This window comes from Choloepus didactylus, chromosome 1 (genome assembly GCF_015220235.1).
Source record: "Choloepus didactylus isolate mChoDid1 chromosome 1, mChoDid1.pri, whole genome shotgun sequence".
Taxonomy (NCBI): Eukaryota; Metazoa; Chordata; class Mammalia; order Pilosa; family Megalonychidae; genus Choloepus; species Choloepus didactylus.
The window spans coordinates 223,335,151-223,355,877 of NC_051307.1; the positions used below are offsets into that span (position 1 = coordinate 223,335,151).

General features: G+C 40.0%; 1 protein-coding gene across 2 annotated transcripts in view; it reads right to left on the reverse strand.

Moving 5' to 3' along the window:
• Positions 1-20,727, reverse strand: part of FRMD4B (FERM domain containing 4B) — a 338,099-nt gene that overhangs the window by 50,189 nt on the left and 267,183 nt on the right. The gene's annotated exons all lie outside the window — the stretch shown is intronic.

Here is a 20,727-nt window from a genome sequence, read left to right on the forward strand (position 1 = left end):
AGCAGTCTGGCCTTTGCCCTTGGTTACTGGGAGATGATCTCTAGGTCCCTGGAATGACCAGCCTGAGAGGAATGTCTTTCTTTGCTTGGGGGCTGTGACCACCAGACAGACTGATAATGTGATTTATGATGGAGGCCTTGGAACACAACATACCAGTTCCTACCTCCAGAGGAGCTGGAGACTAAAAGGTCAGCTACATGGGCAGAATGTGATCAAGCCTCAATAAAAACTCTGGATACCAAAAGCTTGGATGAGCTTCACTGGATGGAAATTTTGTCACATATTGATGTGCTGGAGGATGACCTGTTCTGACTCCACAGGGAGAAGGGGACAATGGAAGCTTCGTATTTGGGCCCCTCCCAGACCTCGCACCATGTGTCTTTTCTTTTGAGTGGTTATTTGTATCCTTATTGCTATAATAAAATTGTAATCATATGTATAATGTTGTCCTGAGTTCTGTGAGTTGTTCTAATGAATCATGGAATCTGAGGAAGCAATGAAAACCCCTTGAATTTATAGCCAGTTGGTCAGAAGTGAGGGAACCCCCAATTTGTGGCAGGTGTCTGAAGTGAGAGCAGTCTTGTGGAGGGGCGTGCCCTTAACGTGTGGCGTCTGGCCTAACTCCGAGTAGTTAGAAGTCATTGCAATCGATAATCATAAAACCATTCGCATAAGATTGCCCATTTTTCCTCCCCCCTGCGTGGGATCAGACACCCAGGGAAGTGAATCTCCCTGGCAGCGTGGAATATGACTCCCGGGGAGGAATGTAGACCCGGCGTCGTGGGATGGAGAGCATCTTCTTGACCAAAAGGGGGATGTGAAAGGAAATGAAATAAGCTTCAGTGGCAGAGAGATTCCAAAACGAGCTGAGAGATCACTCTGGTGGGCACTCTTACGCACACTTTAGACAACCTTTTTTGGGTTCTGAAGAGTTGGGGTGGCTGGTGGTGGATACCTGAAACTGTTGGACTGCAACCCAGAACCCATGAATCTCGAAGACAGTTGTATGGAGGTGTGGCTTGTGAGGGGTGACAGTGGGATTGGGAATGCCATAAGGACCAAACTCCACTTTGTCTAGTTTATGGATGGATGTGTAGAAAAGTAGGGGAAGCAAACAGGCAGACAAAGGTACCCAGTGTTCTTTTTTGCTTCAATTGCTCTTTTTCACTCTAATTATTATTCTTGTTATTTTTGTGTGTGTGCTAATGAAGGTGTCAGGGATTGATTTAGGTGATGAATGTACAACTATGTAATGGTACTGTAAACAATCGAAAGTACAATTTGTTTTGTAAAAAAAAAAAAAAAAAAAAAAAAAGAATATATTACTCTTGAAATTAAAGAAAAAAAAACACTTTAAAAAAAAAAGAATATATTACTCTTGAAATTAAAGAAAAAAAAACACTTTAAAAAAAAAAAAAAAGATTGCCCATTTTTGATGAGCTATTTCATAATAGATATCATTGCAATAAAAAGGTTTATGTAGTCCTTTGTATTACTCTTCTGTTATTTCCTTACCATCTTCTGAAATAAAATGGACCAAGTCAGCCATCTGTGGAAATCACTTGACAAGATGATGACTTGAAAATGTGTTTCTAATGAAAACCAAGGTATCCCTCAAATAGTATCAAGGGAACTAAAATGTACCTTGTGTAGGATCAACAGTTATCTAATTAATCATTAAATGGCAAAATTCTAGCTGTCAAAAGAGAAGGGTGTGGTCTTTATGGAACTTAAGAGTAGGCAGAACAGGTAATGTGACCCACTCACAATCGGCCTTGCATTCTGTAAGAGAAATACTCTAACTGCTCAAAGTATTTAAGGAGGTAGTCTCCAGGGTCTCTTAGAGCCTAGAAGAAGTACAGGAAAAGCTATTCAAAATTCTGGTCATACTGGTATTCAAAGAGCATATTGCATTGCTAATTCTTCTCTTCCTACTTTTCTGTCTCTTCCTGTCTTTACCATAGCTGCCCTTTGTTGAGTTGCCAAGTGCCAGGCACCTGCAAGGCACTTTTCGGGCCTTGTTTACTCAAAGTCACACCACAACCAGACTCTGCAGGTAAAGATGTGAAGTTTACAGAGGTTAAATCACTTGTTCAGTGGCTCACAGCAACTCTGTTGAAGAGCCAGGAGGCAAACCCAGTCTGTTTGGCTTCAAAGGCCTTAACCATTTTATTCCATTACCGGATTTCCAGACACATTTTCAGCGCAGTGTCTTAGAGAGTTAACCAGAAGATTCCCAATTCCACCATGGCATAGAGTCTCTTCACACCCCCACCCGATGACAAATGAAAACACTACAGATTAGCTTCAGAATCCATGCCTTATGTAATTTTTACAATAGCTTCCTTGGGGTTTGCCCCATTTTGACCAACATATTGATGTAGATGAGGTTCAAATGGTGGTTCAAATGGTGAACCCAAGACAAATTTCCTTCCAAAGCACTCATTCGACCTGCATAGATCAGTGGTTATAGAGATCAAACGGGGGAACCAAACTTGGCCTCCAGATAGGCTTTGTTCAGCCCACACTGCACTGTGCTGCGTTAGGAAGTGCCCTCTACTGTCATTTGATCAGCTTTGGTTTATGTGGGTCTCTTCTTCCATTGAAAGTTTGTTTTTGGTTCTATCACCCTGACTATGCCACGGAGTGACCACGTGAACTCACTGAGGGAACTGTTCATAAGCTAACATTCTTTCAGGAAGAACAGATAATTAGAGTGAGAGTAACCAAGCTTGGCGGTACTATGGCCTGTATCTGTCAACATTACATTTAAAAACCAGGTTATGGCCCATCCTAAAGGTGAAAAGTCCAGCTTTCCAAACCACTACAGGAAATAAAAGTCACTTGGCTCCTGGGCTTATACAAGGATAAATCTCTCTACTCATTTGAAATCTGAGTAGTATGGCTTAACCACATTGATAATCTTGGGAAACTGGTTTGGACTTCCTGAAAATCAAAATATACCACAATCCAATTTATTCATATTATAAGGTCAGCTGTCAACTCCCAGTAATGATGTTTATTTTTCTTAATAATTCCTCTTACGCTCTGTCCTTTAAATCCATTTCCTTTTAAAAGAAGTTGGCTTGTGAGTTTTTTAAAGAAAGGCAAATACATGTATGTATTCTAAAATGATAAACCAAGGATCACACTTTTTGTTATTAATCATCACCACATGTGGGTCCATCTGCTATGTTCTAAGAACCCAGCCTAGCATTCACTTATTTATTAGGATTAGAGTTAATTTTGCAGCAATCATGACCTCACTAGATTTCCAGCTGGTATTCATCATAAATTCATTTATTCATTTACCAAATATATATTAAGTGCCTATTACATGCCTAGCATGAAGAAGTGTCGTATGACAGATTTTTACTTATGCAAATGCACTCAGCCAAAAAAGAGAGGAGAGGACTGAGAGAACGTTTATCCAACTACATTCAATAAGCTCATGATTGAAAATAAGTGTGAAATGGAAGACTTGAAGCTGCTGCCCTCTTAGGCAGTTTTCAGTTCCCAAGTCCCTCAGAGTACCAGCATCTCACAGCAATGAGATGTTTCTAGCACTTAAATATATAATTTTAATACATATCACTAAATACAAGCAACTTCCACATTTAGTGCCTAACTAAGTAACAGAAATATGTTTCAACTGGAGAAAAATACCACTTAAGTTGGATTCATTGAAAGACAAATTTTGGCTTCAACCTGTCACCTTCCTAAGGAATTTATAAGAGTAAATTTAACTATACACAATTGGTCCCTACTCCAAGTTATAAGATGTGATGGGATGCAGTAAACGCAAAGAAATTATCAGAGAATATAACCATAGAGATGAAAAGTAGAGTATGGGTTATGAGAAGTGGGGGAAGGGGCAATGGGGAGTTAAGAAATGAGTGTAGGGTTGCTGTTTGGGGTGAAGGGAAATTTCTAGTAACGGATGGTGGGAAGGTGACAGCGTTACAACATTCTAAATGTGATTAATCTCACTAATGGAATGCCAGGGAGGGGGTGGAATGGGAAGATTTAGGCTGTATATATGTTTCCACAATTGAAAAAAAAAAAAAAGACAGTCTAAATAGATGACAATTGAATGCCAAGGATGATCCTGGATGGGATCTGAGGATGGAGGACAGGAGGCTCAAAGGGACACAGTTGGGACAGAAGAAAAAAAAAAGGAAATATAGAATGTAAGCTTTGTATCATTGTTGAATCTCTTGTGCTCCTTAGCTGCATTTAATGGGATTGCATAAAAGAATAGTGTTTGTTCAAGGATGTGTGCAGCTTGCTCTCATATGTCAAAAGACAGAGCAATAGATGATGGATGATAGATAGGCAGGGAGGGAAAGAAAGAAATGGCGGTGTGACAGCATGTTAAAGTTGGTGGATTGGGGTAACGGAGGAGGGGGGTCAGGGTATGCTGTGTATGGGGTTTGTATTGTTTTTGCAACTGCTCCTGTAACTTTGAATTTATTTCAAAATAAAATTAAAAAAAAAAAAAAAAGATGTGATGGGATGTTATTTACTTGGAAATGCTGACTTGGAAATGAATAAATTATCAAAGGTTAATCCTGAGCCAGCCTCCTATATAATCATTTTTGGTCCCATACTTATATGTATATATAAGAATATTCAAAATGCTTTGAGTTTGTACTAACCAATCACTTGGAAGCAGCAACTAAAATGTTCATTAATAGCGGACTGGTTCATTAATAGTGGAAGTAAACTTTAAACCAGTAGTTCTCACCTAGGGGCAATTTTGCCCCTGAGGGGGCATTTAGCAATGCCTTAAGATATTTTTGATTGTTACAACTGGGGAAAGGAGTGCCACCGGCATCTAGTGAATAGCGGCCAGGGATACCGCTAAGCATCCTACAATGCTCAGAACAGCCCTGACAACAAAAGATTATCTGGCCCCAAATGCCAATAGTGCCCAGGCTGAGAAACGCTTCATTAGATTATTATAAAAACCCCGAGAACTCTCTAAGTCTTTCTGAAGTATATCTTTCAGACAATGCATTTTTCTGTCATGTCAGTCTTAGAATATAAATATCAGGGATCTCAAATGCAAATGTCTAACAAGAGCCAAGTAAGAGGGACATAAAATCAACTGGGTGAACCAGATTAAAAAAACGACAAGTCAAACTCAGCATCAGGCACAGGGACACAATGGGGAATGGTAAACTCTCTGGGGGAACAGAAGAGCACATAGCCTTTTTGAAGTATTTAGCATATAGATTTGACTGTGTGTGCCAGAAATCCAAAACTATGTTCACTTCTCCTTACACAGAAGACAAAGCTAATGGATTGGAAGACTTAATATCATTAAGATGTCAATATCAGCCAAATCAATTTACTGATTTATTGTAATCCCAATCAAAATTCCAACAGTCTTCTCTGCAGAAACAGAAAAGCTAATCATCAAATTCATATTGAAGGACAGGGGACTCTGAACAGCCAAAATAATTCTGAAAAAGAACATAGTTGGGGTTTCACACTTCCTGATATAAAAATGTATTACAATGCCACAGTAATCAAAATGGAGTGGTTTTGGTACAAGAACAGACATATAAACCAATGGATTGGAACTTAGAGCACAGAAAAAAATTAACCCCAACCATCTATGGCCAACTGATTTTTGACAAGGGTGCCAAGTCTACTCATTGGGGAAAGAATAGTCTTTTCAAGAAACAATGCTGGGAAAACTGGATATCCATATGCAAAAGAATGAAAGTGGATCCATAACGCACACCATAGAGAAAAATTAACTCAAAATGCATCTACAACCTAAACAAAAAAGCTAAAACTATGAAACTCTCAGAAGAAAACATAAGGAAATAACTTTAGGACCTTGTATTAGGCAATGGATTCTTAGCCTTTACACTGAAAGCAAAAGCAATAAAAGAAAGAAAGATAAACGGGACTTCAAAGTCCTTTTGCAAAGGACATCATTAAGAAAGTGAAAACAACCAACAGAACAGGAGAAAATTTTGGAAAACATATCTGATAAGGGTTTAACATCCAGAATATATAAAGAACTCCTACAATACAACAACAAAAAGACAACCCAATTTTTAAAAATGGTCAAAGGACTTAAATAGACATTTCTCCAAAGATAAATAAATGACCAATAAGCCTACAAAAAGATGCTCTCCATCATTACTCATTAGGAAAACGAAAATTAAAACCAGGAGATCACACCTCACACCCATTAGAATGATTATTTTCTTTAAAAAACTGGAAAATAATAGGCACTAGTGAAGATGTGGAGAAATCGGAACCTTAGTACATTGTTGGTGGGAAAGTAAAATGTTGCAGGCAGGTAGAAAACAGATTGGTGGTTCCTTAAAAAGTAAAATAGATATTTGCCATATGACCCAGCAACCCGAGTTCTAGGTAGATACCCCAAAGAACTGAGAACAAGGACTTGTACAGATATTTGTACATGAATGCTCATAGCAGCATTATTCACAAGAGCCGAAAGGTGGAAGCAACCCAAATATCTATTGGCAGATGAATGAAAACAAAATGTAGTATGTAAATATGGAATATTGCTCAACCTTAAAAAGAAATGAAATTCTGATACATGCTACTATGTAGATGAACTTTGAAGACATCAGGTTGAATGAAATAAGAGACACAAAGAGACTGATACTATATGATTCCATATATATGAAATAGCTAGAAAATGCAAGCTCATAGAGACAGAAAGTAGAGTACAGGTTACCAGGGGCAGGAGGAAGGGAGAAAGGAGATATAATGCATAATGGGTGTAGGGTATCTGTGTGGGTGGTAGGAAAGTCATGGTAATAGATGGTGGTGAGAGGTGATGAGAGAGGTGGTGAGGGATGGTGAATGTGATTAATCCCACTGAAAGTTATGCCTAGGAGTGGTTGAGACAGGAAAGTTTATGTTGTATATGTGTTTACACAATTTAAAAAAAAACAACTAAAGAGACAATGACATCTAAATGATTAAATGCAATCTATGGTACTGTACTGCATCTAACAATGGAGGAGAAAAGTCCCAACAGGACATTATTGGGACATAAGAAAACATTGGAATATAGGCTGTAAACTTTATATTAATGTTAAATTTCTTAAACTTGTTAACTGCATATTAACAAGGTGGTTACTTATACAAGTGAATATCCTTGTTCTTAGGAAATATACATGGAAGTATTAAGTGATCAAGGAGCATGATGTATGCAAACTAGATGGAGAAGTAGATAGATTGACAGAATGATACAGCAAATGCAGCAAAATGTTAAAAAGTTGGTGGATCTCGGTATCTGGATAGAAAGGTTTATCAGAATTCTCTATATAGATTTTTAAAAATTATTTTTGTAACTGTCTTGTAAGTTTGAAATTATTTCAAAAGAAAGTTTAAAAAAGCAGAGCTCACTAGTAAAGTCAAACAAATATCATAAATATCAAAAATAATAAAAATTGGCCATTAGAAAACTCTGGGTAGGGTATCTCAAACACTTAATACAAAAAAAAGAGTCAATAATTTTAATATTGACTATATGCGGGAAATTATAATATTTTGTATGCTGGGTTAAATAAAATATATTTTTAAGATAAAATTTTAAAAAGTCAAAGCTAGAATAGCATGAAGTATTCAGGGGCACAAACTCTTTTCTTGTTGCTTCACCATTCCTATGGTGGAGCTATCCTGCACGTGGTCCAGGATAGCTCAACATCATGTTCACATTTCAGCCATTAGGAGGGGGAAAAGAACAGAGAACACAGCTGCTGAAGCAGCCAACTTTCCCTTCGTGTCCCCAGAATTTAATCATATGACTACATCTAGTTGCAAGGGATGATGGGATATGTAGTCTTTATTTTGAGCAGTAGAGGCCTGGCTAAAAATTCTATTACTATGGAAGAAAGGGAGTATAGTGGGAAACAAAAACTAGACTCCACCACAGGAGCTAACACACAGGGCCAGGTAATTTCTGCCTGGAGTATGGATCTACCATTGCCCAAAGCTCTCAGTTTTTCAAATATAAGCCAATAAGTCAACATCCCAGAGTTTTGCATGAAACATCTGAATTTTTAAAATGCTGCCTCAACCAAAAACCAAAAATTAAAACCAAAACACTGTGCAGAACACATAAAACATACCAGCAGAAAAGATGAGGCCCATGCACCACCAGTTTGCAATTTCTGGCATAAACTAAGTAAAGACCAGATAGGAAGGTGCCTTCTCAGCTTCTCAACTTGGTTTCTAGTTTCAGATTATTTATTAGCAGTGTAAGTTGTCAGCAGGGAATGAACAGAGGAGATTCATAGATAATTTTGACAAATTTGGAATCTGGATCATCTCAAAGATTACATACTTCAGGAAAGAATACAGTCTCACTACTTTGTATTAGGAAAAGTTCCTATTATTCTCCAAAACTGGTAATTTGTGTCACTGTAAAACATCTTTTCTTTATGAATGCAGAGCGCATCACTTTCGTATAACAACCTATTTAATACAGGAAATTTCCAGCAAGCTACCACCGATACTGAAGTGGCTGAGCTGTGAACCTGGCTGTAACATTAAGAGAGAGACCCGAAAGGATCAAAAGGTGGCTGAGCAGACAGCCTAGCAGAAAAATGGGCTTAAATGCTTCAATAAGTAGTGAACAAAAGTGGAAATTCAGGTGGCCAACAGAAGAAAAGTGCCTAACTTCGTAAGTTTTCAGGGAAACACAAATCAAATCCTTAATGAATTACCATTATGCATCAACCTTGTCAAATATTTAAAACTTTGACAATGTCTCGTGTACATGCAGATGTGGGGCCATAGGAATTCCCATTCCTTGCCAATGAGGGTGTCAATCAGTACAACCATTTTGAAAATGTGCATACCCTGTAACCCAGCAACTCCTCTTCTTGTACTTCCTTAGAGACACTTGTACGCAAGAATAAGGTTTATATCCGCATTATTCACAATAAAACAAATAAAGGAAACAAACCAGTGTCCTTAACAGAAGAAATGATAAATTGTTGTCTATTCATACGAAATAATATCACATGGCAAAGAAAACAATCTGTAGTTACACACCGCATGAATGAATTGCACAAATATTACGCAAGATCCAAAATATTATATACATCATGATTCCATGTATATAAAGTTCAAAACCAAGTAAAATAAAACTAGAATCATATATACATGATAAAACTATAAAGCAGAGCAGGGAAATATGTAACTTAACGTTAGAGTAGTGGTACCTCTAGGGAAAGGGGATTTTATAACTGGGGTGTGTGGGGGGGGAGGGGTAGGGGCTGGGCTGGGGGGTGAGACACACAAAACATGAAGACATGGTAGGGGAGGCCTCTGGGGTCCTGGCAGTATTACTCACCTAGGTATGGTACATGGCTGTGCACCTTTCATATACACACTTTATGCATTCTTCTGTGATTTAATGAGCATTAAAATCTAAATAAAACATGGCTAGTGAGTGGAAATGAGGGTGCTGATGAGCAGTTAGTTACATTTAGAGGGGAGATTCTGCAGTGCCAAGGTTAGGAGCTCACTGAGCACAAAAATGAGTCCACAGGGCATTAGAAACACTGGCACATTATTCTATAAAGTTAATCCTGATCATTTTAAGGATTTAGGACCAAATAGGATTTCATGTTTGAGTGGACTGACAGTGCTTATCTGTTCACCCTCAGAAGAACCCAGGCAGGGGAAGGCTGGAAGCCTGAGGTCCAGCAGATCCCCAGGCCGGGAGGGGTAGCCCAGGGCAGCCCTAGCACACAAGGCCCCTCCCGGTGCCAGGCAGGGGGGCAGCACTGTTGATATGTCCACTGGGGGAGCCGGAAGGCAGCTGGGGGGGAGGAGGCCTCAACTGGGATGTCTCTGCCTTTCATCAGCAGTAAATACACTCATTTCTGGACATTCCTGACCCTGAGAGCAGTGGAAATGTTATTTTAAAGGTGCACTTGCCCAGAATTGCCAGGAAGGATTTGTTTCTCCACATCCTAGCCAGAGAGAATGCACATAACTATATTGCTTGCTACTGTTCAGTGACCAAACCAGAAAACCAGAAATTGTTCTTCTTCCTCATTTCAGCAGGAATTCAGATGTCACAATGAAGAATGGGTTTGCGTTTTATCTGATTATCTAGGCTGAACCCCTCCCTTAGGGATTCCAGATTCCTAATTTCACAGCTTTCCAGAAGGAAGAGGCCCCTGACTTATCACTTAGCCCCGTAACTATTATGAGGGCAATGTCTCCTTTTGGCATTCTCAAGCCCCCTTCCATGGGCTGTTGTTTTTCTTTACTGACCTCAAAAGCCCTGTAGGAATGTGCCAAATGCACTCATTTTGCGAAAGCCACGTGGTTGGCAAAACCGAGGCCTCCCTTTATGTGTGTGCAAAACTGTGTGTGCCGGAACATGTGTGGAAAAAGCCACCCCAAGCAAATGTGTGCTCCTGCTTGTGGCTAACTGTGCACTTGGCCACAGTGACAATCGGCCACCTGCCATTCGGAGGCTGCTGTGGAAGGCAGTGGAGGCAATTAACTAACTGAGTGCTAGCACTTCTGGGAGAAAATGAATTTAGAAAGTTCCCTTTATGACTCTTGTCTACGCTTGGCGTGGGGGCATCCTCTAAGTTTTCTGGACAGATTTAAAATAATAATAATAATTTAAAAAAAGGTCCAAGCCCCAAATTTCACTTTTTTTCTTGATACCAAAGCTTTACCCTAACCTGAATCCTAAAGCAAAGGCGCAGTTAAAAAAAAGTGTATTAAACATAATGTCTAAAGTGAAATGTCTGCAGAAACGTCACAACACAAAACTATTTAAAAAGTAGCTTGGAACTAGAGTTCTTTCATCAACACAATTATAACTCAAAATCCGTCATCAGAAAATGTGTAGGTGGCTCTAAAAAAGCCGTAGTTTAAATGCCTTTTTGAACACTCAAGATAAAGTCTCCAGCCTGTTAATAATAAGGGTAAATGTACCACATAGCCTAAAATCATCAGAAATTAAATAAAGGGTTGGGAAAAGGAGCCTCTGAGGACAAGTCATCGCAGCTGGGAACTATTTAATATCATGTTCCTCGCAAACCAAAGATTTACTATCAATAGGAATTGAAGTACTGAGAAGTGCTTGCCGGTCTTCTGGTGTGGCCTTGTGTGGGTCCTGATGATAAGTCACTTCCTTATCTGTGCTTCATAGAAGTCTGTGGTGATGAGTCAAACATTAGAACTACACTGAAGGGATGTGACATGGTTAATAGTCGTAATAGCTAGAAGAAGTGCACTTAATATATGCTACATTAAATAGGTGTAACAGGGGCCAACTTAACCACTAACGCATGTGAGCTGGAGCCAGTGTTTTAAGGATGGCAGCTTGCTTTGAAAAGTCATTATTAAAGGGATCTCGGTCAGTGTGTCTAAACATCCACTTCCTGGATTAATTAGCAGCATCAGGTCTGTTATCCGTTTACTTAGAGCAGTTTTTCCTTGCCAGATTAGCTTTAAATCTCCCTTCCTCAAATCTCCCTTTCTCTCAGTTATCTGTGAAACAATGTCTTCAGTGATGAATCTAGTTTGGGTTATTATCGGCTTGACTTAGTAACTAGGGATTTCTGACAGTGAGTTTCTCCCTACCAATTTGTAGGTAAGGGGATTTTAAGGGTGCCAAGCAATAAAATAGTAGTTCTCATAGTCTGTGACCAGCAGCATCAGCAGAATTTGAGAACTTGTTAGAAATGCGAATTCTTGGGCCCCGCGTCACACCTCCTGAAAGAGAAACTCTGGGGCAGGGCCCAGCAGTCTGTTTAACAAATGGTTTGAGACCCACCGCAACAGAAACCAACACAACATAAAACATGGGAGATTTTAAAGAAAGAGACAGTAATCAACAATTTAAAATGGGAGACAGAATCATGGAGGTTGAACAATGCCTTTTGGGTGGGGGACCCAGGTTAGTTTCAGGAAATGCAGTGATGCAGTGTGAGTGCCCCCACTGAATCCCCCGAAAGACATGCTTGGAAAGACGAGAGCTCACATGCTCTGGGCTAAACCGTCTCTACAGAGGTATGAGTCTCTCGTCATCACTTCCATTCTACAGATGTGAAAACCGAGTCATAAGAGGAATTAAGTCATTTAAAGTCACACAAGTAAGTAGCTGATGGGACTCAAAGCCAGTGCTTTAACCACTTCGCCTTACTCTTCCCAGATTCTGCAAAGAGGGGGAGGGGGCTGGAGATGGGGAAGGAGTGGGGTGGGGGAATGGGGAGACTTTGGTCCCCATTCAGAATTTATAATTGTGATGGCCACTGATTACTTCTGTTAAAATATTTGTACCTTGGGTAAGGACAGGCTATATTTTCTCCCTAGTTTTTAAACTAGATTTCATCAGTACGGTCTATAGTCACGCCCTCATAGCAAGATACCAAATTTAGTTTTAAAAAATGTTCTTAAACGAGCTATAGAAACGAGAACCCAGTCATTTTCAGCAAAATCTTAAAACAGGGAGTCCAAACTGCTTTGGGTAAGAAGGCTGACACCACAAATAAAGGCTCTTTAAACCACACAAGATATTCCTGATGCCCAACTGACTTACAGCATTCACAGTGAGACTTCTGACCCTCTTTTATATCAAGGCTTCAAGGCCTGGGAAGCAATGGGGAGAAGGCAAGTTGCCACTTCGATTGTTAGTCAATCCTATGCAAAAGTAGAAAGCTGGAGCTCAAGTTCATTCAATTTCTAAAGCCACTGCTGATTATTAAAAATAATTACTTTAGAAAGATGGATAATAGATTGAGGTAATTTTGAAATAGCTAAAATGAAGTGCCCTTCTTGCTTTCTACCTCTGCAACCCAAACTTTAAAAAGAGCAATTCCAACCAGCTTGTGACTAAGCGAGCTGAACTCATCTGGGTCAAACCCCGGGTTCACAGGTGGGGCAAAAGGAGGCCCGTGGATGTCTGAAGACTTACCAAAGGCCTGCAGTGAGGTGGCGAGAGGTCTAGAGGACAAGAGGCTGGCTCGTTCTCCAGGAGACCAGGTAACCAGACGAGGGAACTGGAAAGCTGGGGAGGACTATGGGGAGGGGCAAGGGCAGGGGAAAAGCCAGGCGGGTTGGGCCGGACCCCGCCCTCCTCCCCTCCCAAGCCACAGGGTCTTTACAGCCTTGGAATTTCCTCCCCAACCCATTTAAAGTTTTCTTGATCACCCCTCAAGCCAAATCAGATCTTATCCTTTCGCAGAGTGAAAAGTGAGAAAGGATTACATAAAACCCTTCTTGCCTCCAGCTGAAACTAGGGATGCCACCTACTGCTTCAGGAAAAGGGGGGAGGCGGCTTTTCCTGGGGTTGTCAGCTCAACCTTCAGCTGGACAAAAGAAGCTCCTTCAGTATGTCCTTCAGCGGGTTCAGGTGTGAGCCCACATTTCTAGGCTGCATGTGATCCGAGCACCCTCAGACCTCTCAGCAACTCCTTCTCAGAGCAATCGAGGAAGGCGTGTTGGCTTTAAAGGAGACCTGTGGCTTTTTTTTTTAATTCTACATACCTTCTCTCGGTGTGTGCCAGAGAGCTGTTCAGCCTTTCACTTATATGAATTCATTTCCTCTTCACAGTGACAAAATGGTATATATGACATATATGATACAGTGACATACATGATGCTATTTCTGATTTATAGATAAGGGAACAGCTGTAGAGAGGTCACTGGGTTCCCACCAGGGCCAATACATGGGCAGCCAGGATTTAGATGCAGGCTAGCTGACTCCACAGCCCCCACATCCTCAGAACCGTGTCCGAAGGCCTACCAAACAACCAGCCCCCAGACCTGTGATTTCGGTAATAAGGTTTATTACCTTATTCAGTCTCAGGTCTCCCTGTTTCTAGGAGTGTTGTGGTTTTAGACAGACTAACTGTTTGAGACTCAGTTTCTCCCTCATAGAAATAAGGCAATAACCTATCTCAAAGAGTCCTTGGGAAGAATACAAAAATGAATGTGTTCCTCTTTCTGATCATAGCATCTAAAGCAAAGATTTTAGGAAGCTCTGTTATTCCTAGCACTCTCAGACCAGGCTGGTGGTGGACTACTACATGGAGAAGAATCCCCAGTGGGAGATGTAGGTTAGAAGTCCTAGATAAAATATTGGTTCTGGCAATCTCAGTGTCTTCTCAGCTAGAATCTCTTTGTCATTACATTTTTATTTGTCTGTGGCCTAACTCATAGCAGAGGACAAAATCCTCTCCCCATCTGCACAGGTGATAGGGCCCAATTGTAAAAAAAAAATTTTTTTAGGTCTAAAGAATTTCTAACAAGAATGAAAATGTGATGAGCGATTTTTCTATAAACATTGGCCAACTCAATGAAGACTCCAATCTTGTCTGCTTTGAACCTTCAACTCTTTAATAATGGTAGAAGAAACAAAATCTGTAAGCATAGCTTGGATTGGGAAGAAGGCTAAATTGAAAATCTGTAAATATTTAAAATGAAAATATTTCACTTATGCAAATATCGAGTTAATAAAAGAGCAAGTGGGAAAAAAAAAATCAATATTGGCAGTGTGTTCCTGAAAAAGAATGGTAAGCGGAAATCGTCTGGGAATGTGTTCTGGGAAATTTCTTATTAAACAAGTGAAAATTATTTATGATCAACCTGAAGCCCCAAAGTTCTATCCCTTCTTTCTGCATGGGTGACTGATCACAGAAAAACTGGATTAACCACATTAGCCACCTGAAAGCAGATAACAAGACTGAATGTGTGTTATGTTAGTGCTCAGTGTTTTGAACCACACCAAAAGGGACTGATATGCCTATCAGTGAGGGAATGTAGAATTAATCCCCCACAGTGCCATCCTTTGGCTCAGGGAGACTCTGGCTGGTTCATACTTCCTGGAGTGGAAGAAGTTCATGTGGCAGGCTACTTTCTATTTGTACCAAATACTGAACATGCAAATGTCTCAGCCAGCCTCTATGCGAATAGCCAGAGTATGGCTGAGTAGTGATGGGTTCGATGGCCTGGTTTACTGCAGAAAGGGCATCTGGGAACCCAAAATAGGCCAAGAGAGCCAAGCCCCACAAGGATGATCCCACTGTGATGTTAACAACTCTTTAAACATACATTAAGGTGGAACTTGGGACACTTTGTTTTTACTTTTGTGTACTTGCCTCAGATCTTTAAATTGTGAAATGTAAAGGCCTAGACTCCTGGCTGCCTCTGCCATTAGCTGGTTGCTCTGGACCTTAGCTTTCTTTTTTTGTCAAGTAGAGATGATCCTCCCTTCCTCACGGAGTCATTTGAAAGTACAAAGGAGATAATATTTGAAAATGAGCTTTGTAAATGCTAAGAATGACCCTACACACAAAGGAGGCCTTCTACTAAGAGTACAAAGACTCAAAGATGCAAAGATACAAAGTACAAAGATACAAAGATTCTACAAAAAAATCTAACAGTTTAAAATACAAAGTGCTAGGCTCTGATCTAAGCATGTAACTAAGGTTACTTTAGGTACTATTATCATCCCCATTTTACAGATGGAAAAATTGAGACTTAAAGAGGTGCTGAGCCTGTCTGTATGTATGTTATATTTTACAATAATGGAAATAGCTGAAGTTGTGGATCTGTGGCCTGCAGAAAATTTGTCATCTAACTATTTGTACTTTGAAAGTTATCATTGTTGTATACATATGTTAAAGTTCATAATAAAAAAATGCATTAAAAAAAAAAAAGAGGTGCTGAGACTTGCAGAAGTCCATGCAGCTCATCAGGGCTGAGCTGGGAGTGAAACTCAGCCTGACTCCAGGGTCTGTGCTACTACTGACCACATCACACTGCCCCTACCCGATCAGGTAAATAGTATATGGTACACAGTTCTGGGATTCCCCAAGTCTAACCTCATTCATTAAAAAAACATTTGCATTAGCAGTCCAGTCTAGGAGTTACCTGTAAACAGGTTTTGGATTTACTTTTGAGGAATTTTCAAGTGTAAAGGCAGAGTGGAAAGTCAGACAACAAGGGTTCAAATCTAAGTTCCACCATTAGATGGTGACCTTGGTCTCTGGGCCTCAGTCTCTACATCTGCAGAATAAGGATCCCAACAACTACATTTTGAGGATAAAAGGATACAAAGCATGTAAGAAGGACTGGCCCATAGTATGTGACAATAGAAGAAGCTGTGTAATGGCTAAGTGGGAGGGGGCAAATGAAAATGCAGAGCTTGGTGTTCAAGATTACAAAGAATTTCAATGCAGTGACAGAAGAACCAAGTGCAGAGGCCCTTCTGAGCCCAGGGCCCTTTGCATCTGCACAGGTTGCACCTCGGTGACGTTGGCCCTGCCAACAGCTTTTCCTCTGGTAGGTTTCCACTGTCTTAATTGCTTCATTTTGACCTCGGTGTCCAGTGCCCCAGGCTGTGTAAGCCTGTTCACAAAGGTGCACAGCGCCGTTGCCTTCATCCTTGCACACAGACCTCGAGGCTGCAGGCTCTTCCTGGGGGCTCCCACGTGCTGGGGAATCACTGACTCACTGCTCTGGCGGCAGCAGCGAAAGGATTAACCCCCCTTGGTTTAGGCAAAATGGGTAGTATTCCACAAATCTTAACACTTAATTTGGAAGAGTATGCAGCACTTGAGATTGGCAAGTTGTTGCACTAAACTCTGAGATTTTTTAAAAAGTACAAAGTAACATTTAAAAACTTGGAAAAAGCACTATAATTGCACTTGTAGATAAATGAAAACGCACAGACATGCAAAAAAGGAAAACTGTAAACACCTCTATTCCCATCCTCCTGAGAAGACTGTTAATAATGACACAAATAGTAATAGCTAATTTTCTTGTGCCTTAGCACAAACCAGACAGTGTGCAAAATAGTTTCTAATAGGCCCTTATGTCATTTTACCTACAAGCCAACCCTATTGACAGAAGAAGAAAGGGAAACTTAGAGCTGTGAAGTAGCTTAGCTATGAGTGTTCACTACTGAGCGTTGGAATCCGGATCCAAACTTAGTTTTGCCAGACTTCAGAGTCCATATTCTTAAACACACTAGAACAGTCCCCATAGTGGGGAGATCCGTGGACGTGCAGAAAGAAAATATTAGAACTTCCATTGATATTTATTAACTCTCATGCCTTTTGATGTTTCTCTTTTGTGACTATTTTACAATGTACACAATATATGTGTAGTTATGCATTATATAATTGTATTTGTAAATAAATAAGTATGCATGCATTGAGAATGAATGCTAAAGGGAATGAATTACTAATGGGGCTGCATGAACAAAAAAAATTAAAGACTGCACTATTCTATAATTTATAGACTGGTTTTTATATCTGCAAGGTGTGTGAATACGTTGGTATAAATGCATTTTTTACAAAAAATGCATAAGAAATATACTTTTGTTTCTTTCCACTTCATGTATTGTAAACATTTCTTCATGTCAATAAACATTTACCTACAATATTATTTTTAATGTAACTACTAGACTTTTTAAGTAATAGTTAACTTTTTAAAGTTAATAGTTAAGATCTGATGATTTAGAACAAGAACTTGAATTTTCGTCCACACTGTATGCCTTAACCCCACCAGTTCTCCAATGAATGGAAGTTATATAGCTAAGTACCTGGAGACCCAGGGACTCTTCTTAAAAAATGCATCTCTGCATAATAAAGGGGACCCCAACCTGGAAGCAAATTTACAAGTACTGAGTCTCCATTCTGTGCCAGGTACCCTGCAAGGAGCTTTATCTATTCAATCCTCACAACAAACCTCTGTAAGATAAGGGACCTAGGACAGCTGGAAACTGGCTGAAGGTCACGCAACCAGCAGGGGAGGAGGGCTTGTCTCAAATTAAGGTCTGACTGATGCCAAAGCCCATGTTCTTTCCCAGTGTCTCCTATAAAGAATGTAGAATGATTGTGTCTGAGCAATGAAAGGAAGACAGGAAACCCCAGCTGCCTCATCAGAGCCCATGCTTAGCCCAGCCCCCAGCACACTGTAGATATTTAATCTACAAGAATGAACACTGTTGAGCATTGAGAAAAAGGTGAGGTGTTCTGATGGCACCAACGACTGAGTACTCACTTCCTGTCTTCTCACTCTTTGGCTTTCTCAAGTGACTAATATTAGACTCAGGGCTGGTTCACTGATATAACACTTAAGGTTCCACTGCCTACTGTCCCTCACTCACTTCTTTTATCAGGGACAGCAAGGACCCACAAGCCTCTCTTTGTACAAGTTAAAATGATAGATCTAGATAGCCAGGAAGACCTGAGGACTGTAGATTTTGTTTCATCCACCTGAATTTGACATAGGTACATTACTTCTCATTTCATCCATTATAAAATGAAGGGCTTCAATTAGATGATATTGGCCAGCCCTAACATTCTATGCCTAGAGCAGATGAAAAGATGCCCATTTTATGGGATGAATGATTCTTTCCCAATTCAAGTCTCTTTAGATAATGCAGGCTCAGAATCTGATGAATATTTACTCTGCCTAAGAATTAATGGAATTAAAATCCATGGGAGTTATGAATCTAGAAGGGAGTACAAACAACAGACTTCTCGAGACTGCTCATCTTTTAAAGACATTTTAACACTGAGCTTTCAGTAAATAATTCAAGTCACATTTCACAAAGTGAAGTCCATGCAGCACTGGTTGCAACCAGCAAAATGCCCCAGACATTAGGGACAAATAAGGGTGGGAAATGCTGCTTTATTGCCCTCTTGGAGATCTGCAGTGCACATGAACAGATGGAAAGTCTTATGAAGAAAACCTGGTTTATTTTGTTTGGCTTTATCTGTGTATTTTCCATATTATTTGTCCATGGTCCCCCACTGCTGCTGCTGCTGTTTTGTTTTTTCAACATAACAATTCATAACACCTTGACAAGACATTGGGGCATGCTAAACCTGAATATGATAATTATAATGCCACATCTAGTTTTTTAAATCTTGCTTATAAGTGAGGATAAAATTATATCAACCTCATTGTGTTGATATGATTAAATGAGTTAATATTTATAAAGTCTATAAAACAGGCTAGCACATATTTGAATGTGTAGATTACTATAAATAAATCAAGTAGCAGTGTGCTGAACTCAATAGGGTCAATTCATAGGTAAAGGAAAAGCTGCTTCTTACCCATTTTTTCACAAAAGCATTTTGCTGATTCATGAAAGACCTAGCCTAAAATCAAACAGAAAACATTCAACTTCTGTCAAGACAGTCTTCTTTATTCTGCCAAGGAGGAAGGTAATGATTCTTACAAGTTTATGTTGGAATACCAAAAAGGAGACTCGTGACGGTGGTAAAGAGTGTGAAGCTTGGAGTCCCAGTTCTGCCTCTCTCTAGCCATGTAATCACTTTAAAGCTCAGTTTCCTTATCTGTAAAATGGAGGCAATAATAGTGCCTATTGGGACACGGTTGTGCTGAGGGTTACACACCACCACCACCATCACCACCACCACCATCATCATGCCACGTCACATTTATGCCAAAGCGCATTTAAAAGGATTATCTCACAAACAGTTCTGAGAAACAGAAACTTATTTATATCCTCATTTTACAAACAAAAAAAACTGGCATCCAGAGAGGTTAGGTAAATTGCCCAAGCCATATAGCAAGTGGCTGGGCCTGGACGTGAACCCAAGCAGTTAAATTCCAGAGCTCCCCTCTTAACGGTTGCCTCTCAGTGAACGAGAGTAAAGTGCTCAGCACGGGCCACGGGAGCTACCATTTTTACATTGTAGCTGATTTCAAGGGCCCTGGAAACGGAATTATATTTTAGAGCTTAAAGTACTCTAAGATATAAGAACCAGGGGATGAACTACTTGGAAGTCTTCGATTCCCTTTTTTTTTACACCCCCTTCAGAAATTACTCTCAGCACAAACAAGTTCCTGTTCCCGTGGGAAACAGCCAGGTTTTATAGCAAAGCTGTGAACAAGTTGTGAATATTTCCTACCCATTTGAAGCTGAGTGCTAAGATACTCTCACTCTGAATTGTAAACTGTAGTCACCCACTTTTTCTTATGAGAAGTGCCCTAACCACAGAGCCACACTAGGTAACTTCTACATTTAAGGGCCTTTAAAAAAGAAAAAAAAAAAAAACCCACATGCTTTGCCTTCACAAACTCTTTTGCGGCTGGCTGAGTGATAAAGCCTGGCATCCTTGTGTGTCAGGTTTCAGGAATTCACTGCCTTTGTCTGTGTTGTGTTACCCGAGTAGCTTGTTATCTTTGCGGCTTTAAGGGCTGACTTGGAAATTCAGACTGTCAACTATTTAAAGAAAATGGAAGTCCCTACTCCACTGTTTTAATTAACTTTCAGAAAGCAAGGTTTCCTACTGGTTATGATAATCTTAACTTAAAATATGCTTAAGGAAGCAAAATAAGGAGGGAGAGGATTGTTTTTAAAGGAATTCTTGGAAGAAGAGTAAGCAAAGCCACAGGGCAAAATAGATAAGGCTCTGTAGGGAAAGAAGGAAAGAGGCATGAGCAGATATTAAGGAGTATGAACAGTAGAGAATGAGAGATTAAAAATTTTAATGCAAGATTAAGTAGGGCCTTGAATGCCAGGTTGGGTGATGATGGTGCGTGTCTGTATGCAATTAGAGACTGCAAGAGATTTTTGCACAAGAAAACAATTATCACATCCATGTCTTAGAAAAAAACTGGCAGAATGTGCAGGCGGTAGGGTGCAAGCAAATCGTAACAGATCTGGGAACTCACTGGCTTTGTAACTTAATCTCTTTGGACCTA